This window comes from Rhagoletis zephyria, unplaced genomic scaffold, assembly GCF_001687245.7.
Source record: "Rhagoletis zephyria isolate East Lansing unplaced genomic scaffold, Rhagoletis_zephyria_1.1 Rzeph_scaffold_01258, whole genome shotgun sequence".
NCBI lineage: Eukaryota > Metazoa > Arthropoda > Insecta > Diptera > Tephritidae > Rhagoletis > Rhagoletis zephyria.
In genome coordinates this window covers 41,598-47,527 of record NW_016158342.1, presented here as the reverse complement: position 1 = coordinate 47,527, position 5,930 = coordinate 41,598, and the positions used below count along the sequence as shown (strand labels likewise).

General features: G+C 48.0%; 1 pseudogene; it reads right to left on the bottom strand.

Moving 5' to 3' along the window:
* Positions 1-364: 364 nt before the first annotated feature.
* On the bottom strand, positions 365-1,036 carry LOC108363368 (uncharacterized; annotated as a pseudogene).
* Positions 1,037-5,930: the final 4,894 nt, after the last annotated feature.

The window sequence follows — 5,930 nt, the reverse complement described above, 5'->3', positions numbered from 1 at the left end:
ACTACATATGCATATGTGTGTATCTCATTACTTTAAATAATCAATTGTTGTAAATACGTATGTATATGTATCCAAAGGTTTCTAGGAAGGGACTCTAACGATTTTGATGGAATTTTTTATTCAGATAATGTTTTTAATTTTAAGGGTATCTGGAGATATTTGTACAAAGTTGCCACGTATTCGAAAATATTTATAATTATTCATTCTAAGAAGGCACAAAAGATTCACTAAAAAATTAAAGTTAAAAGATATTTCAAATAAAACAAACTACTATATACTATATGTTCGCGAATTAAAAACGGAGTTGGGTTACTTTAGTAAGAGTCTTTATTGTTTGGTACTCGTTGCCCGAGAAAAATCTAATTCAATGAACAGCAAACAGTGATATGTCTATGTCAGAAAAATTAGATAAACTCGATGAACTTATCGGAACTGTCAGGTTATCGTTAGGGTTGCCGACTTGTATGTTGTACAAATCTCAAACATCGTCCCCGGCTGGGCCTTTAGGGTCCAGGATATCTTCGCCGGCTTCGATGATTCGGCACACTCGTTGTACAGCTCGTTGACAGCGGTGTTTAGTGTAGAGGTTGTTCGATGAGAGTCTATCGGAGCAGTATTCAATCGTAACAACGCGTACGAGGCCGTCGCTCCCCGGATGAACTTCGACGATTCGGCCGATACGCCAACGTGCCGGTGGAAGATGTTCTTGAAGGGTGGCTACGACATCACCCACTCGAAGATTCGGAACAGGCCGAGTCCATTTGCCTCGAGCCTGGAGCTGAGTCAAATACTCCTTATGCCAACCTTGCCAGAAATGCTGGAACATACGTTGAAGGTGTTGGTGATAGTGGAGTCGATTTTCTGCCACGTCAGGTAACGGTCGTTCTGGTCGGGAAAGCAACGGCCTACCGATAAGAAAATCGCCCGGTGATAACGCAGTGCCTCCATCCGGAGCATCATGAATGGCGACGATGGGCCTGGAGTTAAGACACGCCTCAATGCGTACCAACAGTGTGCTAAGACGCTGAAATGTCATTGATTGATTGCCGACGACTCGGTGCAGATGTTTCTTTGCCGATCGGACAGTGGCCTCCCAAAGTCCGCCATGATGGGGGGACGCAGGAGCTATGAAATGCCAAGTTACGCCAAGATCGGCCAGCCGTTGCTGAGCGTAAAAATTCTGTCATTCGACGAGGTCGTCCCTCATTTGGCGGTTGGCGCCCACGAATTGGGTTCCATTGTGTACTCAAATCTTCTGCTAATTCAATGTGAATCGCCTTAGTGCACATACATACGAAAATAACGGCATATGTTTTTGTTGTGGTGGTGGAGCGTCTGCCACCGTGGCGTGCGGTGAATGGTCCAGCGTAGTCCACACCAGTGTTGGTGAACGGTGGCGCAACTACCACGCGAGATCGGGGCAAATCTGCCATCTGCTGCTGCTGAATTGTATGCTGGTTCAGTTTACAGATTTTGCATCGATTCAAGAATTGTTTGACTAATGACCGCCCGTGGAAGATCCAAACGGTTTGTCGAAGAAATTGCAGCATTGCTCGGATACCGCCATAGCTTAGTTCCGTGTGTCGCAGTCGACCACCTACCCTTAGAATTCCATGTTCGTCCATAAGAGGGCTTAGTGGTAGCAGCTTGCTGGACGCGGCGACACTGTAAGAAGCTTTCAAACGATTAATTTCGGTGAAATAAAAGTTAACTTGTGCTTCTCGAACGTGTAACATCAGTACTTGTTGGATTTCGCCAGCAGTAAGGATTGGAGTACGCCAATGTGGTGCAGTATTCGTTGCAAAGTGCTGAACCGCTTAACAAGTGGAACAAAGTTTGGCTTCAACTTGTCATTGGTGCGAACGTGCAACTGAGGCACCAAAAATAAACAGATATGCGTCTGAAGTGGTTTCAGCTCCGAGTCATGGTCTTCCTGCTCCTTAACCTTCAGTTGTAGAGAATGGTTGATTGTTGCTGAGCTTTATACATGATGGACCGGTCCACCACAGGTGTATATTTGCGATGTCTGCGGGTGACACGCCACGACTTGCACAGTCGGCAGGGGTGTCCTCAGACCGGATGTGGTGCCAATTCTTCGTATCAGAGTAGCGCTGAATATATGTCACCCGATTGGATACATACTGCGTTAACGTATGTGGTGGCTTGCGTATCCAAGATAATACGATGTTCGAATCACTCCAGTACGTGCATTTCACATGGTCAAGTCGAAGTGCTTCGCGTGCGTTGACCATACAACTGACAAGCAAATGTGCTGCGCACAATTCTAGCCTTGGTATTGTAGTGGGTTTGAGCGGAGCCACCTTTGTTCGAGCAGCAACTAAGGTGACCCGTATTTTCCCTGTTGGATCCACACTGCGCACGTATATAACTTCTGAGTAGGCTTTGGTACTGGTATCCCCGAACCCATGCAGTGCAACCGTGGACGTTCGGGTCATACCTAGCCATCGGGGTAGACGAAGTTCGCCAATCATGGGAAGCGCGCTGCGGAACTTAAGCCATTTTTCACGTAACTCTATTGGTTATGGTGTATCCCAGTCGATTTTAGTAGCCCATGTTAGTTGCATGAAGATTTTTGCAGTCACGGTCACCGGAGCTAGAAAGCCAATTGGGTCGAAGATTTTCGCAACATCACTTAAAACACTACGTTTGGTTGGGATGTGATTTATGTCAGTTAGCGTAACCTTGAATAGAAGTTCGTCATTATTGGGATTCCAATGAAGACCCAGAGCCGTTACGTATTCATCGCTTAAGCTTAGTTCGTTTGCTCCTGCTGCCCGGCCTAAGAATGTACGAAGGACTTCTACATCACCCGCTGGTTATCGTAAGCGCATTGTCGCAAGGCGCGGATGGCGTTAAATGGGCTGCAGGCCATTCCGTAGGTAACAGTCGTGAGCCGATACGTTCGAAGCGGCTCATCTGAAGATTCGCGCCAGAGGATTTGCTGCCACGACCGATGTCGGGGTCAACTCTGACTTGCCTGAACATCTTCCCGATGTCTGCGGTGATCCCCACTCGGAACCGCCGAAAGCGAAGAAGGATGTTGAGAAGTGGGTCTTGGAGCTGAGGACCAATCAATTGGGTATCATTGAGTAAGATGCCATTGCTCGTCTTAGTCGAAGCATTGAATACGACCCGAAATTTACCAGTCACTGCATGATGCGGTATGAAATACATTGACGACGAGTCGTAGTGTTGCGTTTTGATCTCTTCCACATGTCCAAGACCCTCGTTATCGCGCATAAACGTGATGTATTTATCGCGCAGGTCCGGTTCGTTGTGTCAGCGGCGCTCAAGTCGCAAAAACTGACGAAGAGCATTTCTGTATGAATCTCCCAGAGCTGGCGCCTCGGGGTGGAAAGGTATTTGAACAACGTACCGACCCTCGGAATCGCATGAAACCGTTCTACGAAATACCGCCTCACAATCATCTTCTTTGGGCGGGGTTGGCGAAACTTCCTCTTGTAGCCAAAATCGCTCCAGTAAGTAGTCAACCCGATCTTCGTTGGCATTTTCGGTATAATTGCGCAACGTTCGCAGCGCTACGTTCTTTTGAGATGTGGGCCCCAAGACAACCCAGCCGAGCCGCGTTTGGAGAGCGCTTGGTTGGCCTGGTCTATCAGTTACGACACCATTACAGAGGAGCATGCCCCACACATCGGCTCCAACTAACACTTCAATGGGCCCTGGTATATGAAAGGTAGAATCCGCTAGTGGAAGATCTTCTAGATGCTTATGAATGCTGGCATCTACGGGTACTGCAGGAATGTTAGACGTGATAGTAGGTAGGATATGCACATCTAACGACAACTCGAAATCAGGATCGTAGAGAGAGCGCATTGTCAACGTTGCCTGACCACGCGAAGCCACCTTGCCTTGAGCGCCTATACCTTCTATTACCAGTTCCTTTCGGTTTCTAGGGAGATTTAGCTCATTGAACAAAGACTCAGCAACGAGGCTCACCTGTGAACCCATGTCACAGAGTATGCGACATTTTCGCTCTTCTCCACACCCGTCCAAGGTGNCACATCGAACGACAACTCGAAATCTGGATCGTAGAGAGAGCGCATTGTCAACGTTGCCTGACCACGCGAAGCCACCTTGCCTTGAGCGCCTATACCTTCTATTACCAGTTCCTTTCGGTTTCTAGGGAGATTTAGCTCATTGAACAAAGACTCAGCAACGAGGCTCACCTGTGAACCCATGTCACAGAGTATGCGACATTTTCGCTCTTCTCCACACCCGTCCAAGGTGGGAGCGATAGCGGTGACTAACAGCACTATGTCATCTGATTGTGCCAGTAGAGTCTGCACTGCATCAACTCGGGGTAGAACTTGTGGTCCGGTCTTGCAATCTGATGTGGCCGACAGCGTCGTAGTTCCGGCTGAGGTGCGTAGACCGCTATTGGGTATGCCCGATGATTTCTCCAACGGAGCGGTTTTGCAAAGCAGCGTATTATGTTTTTGCTTACATATATGGCAAAGGCCGGAGCTGCACTCGCGGGCCGTATGCCCAGGACTCAAACAGTTGAAGCACAGTGACCCTTGTCGAGCCAGATGCAGGCGCTGATCCACGGCCAACTATCGGAACTGCTGGCATTTCATCAGGCGATGCGGCTCTGAACACTGTGGACAGTTGAGAACCGGACGCACCGCAGCATTGGTAACCGAAGCTGTCACCATGTGAGACTTGGCGGAACGTGGTGGCTGCTGGCGACGTTGCTACGGCATTGTATCGCTACGGAGGGTGTCCGCGTAAGTTTCGACCTCTTCTAACATGCCCTGAAGCTCAGGTAGCTTATCTAAGTGGCTTTTAATCGTCCAGTGCGCGACTGTAGCGGACGGCAGCTTCCGAAGAATGATGGGGTACATAATGGCATCCCACTGATCCGTAGGTAGGCCCATCACATTTAAGGCACGCAATGTACTACGCACCACATCGATAACATCGCGTATTCCACGTTGTGACTCACTTGGATGTTCTGGCAGATCCAGTAGTCTATTTATGTGTGCTTCAACTAAGCGTCGTGGATTGTCATACCTGCGCTTTAGCTCTGCCCAAAGCTGCTCGTAACCCCCAGTGTAAACGCCAGCTACCATGGGTACAGCATCCGCCCTTATGCATTAGCGCAAACGACTAAGCTTATATGTTGGGTCGAACTCTGCTCGGTTTATGAACAAGGGATTCGAACATATCCTTGAACAGAAGCCAGTTCTCTTGTTGCCCATCGAAAATTGGTAGCTTTATGGGGTCAAGCTTCATTTCTGCCATTCTGCGAACTGTAGGCACATCTTCTTTTGCGCAGCCATTCGCAACCGTTTCAGTTTAGTGAACACCACTCTATAGGTTAGTTCCATTTTTGCTAACAATGCGTCGGGACACCAAGCTCTTTGGGCTTGGCTGCGCCAACCAACACCATATGGTTATCCATGAAACGAGTAAAGTGCGTGGAAAGCAATTCCACCGTATGATCAATTTCAAGTACGTCCGGTGCATAATTTTCAGCTTCCACTTCGCCCTTGATCCTGAGAATCGAAGATTGTGATGCTGAGCGCAATTTAAGTTCAGCCATTGCTATTTGGATATACCGTCTAGCCGAAGTTACACGTAGCGGCCAAATATATATATATCTATATATAACGCCGTTACCGTAGTCGTCCCGTTATAAAAAACCACAAGGTGTCGCTAGCTCAACAATAGCGCACAATCGCTGGAATTTACGGTCCGTTATTTTATGTGCAGATGTTCGCCAGCGCTGGGCTCATGCTCTCATTGAACTGTATATCAGGCTTAAAGTGGAAACCTTGGCGAATTAAGCGAAATGGCGGGTGAGTTGCACTCGAAGCGATAATCAACGATTTCCAAAAAAAAACACGTGTGAGATCAGTTCCTCACAGGAGGCACCAAAATGT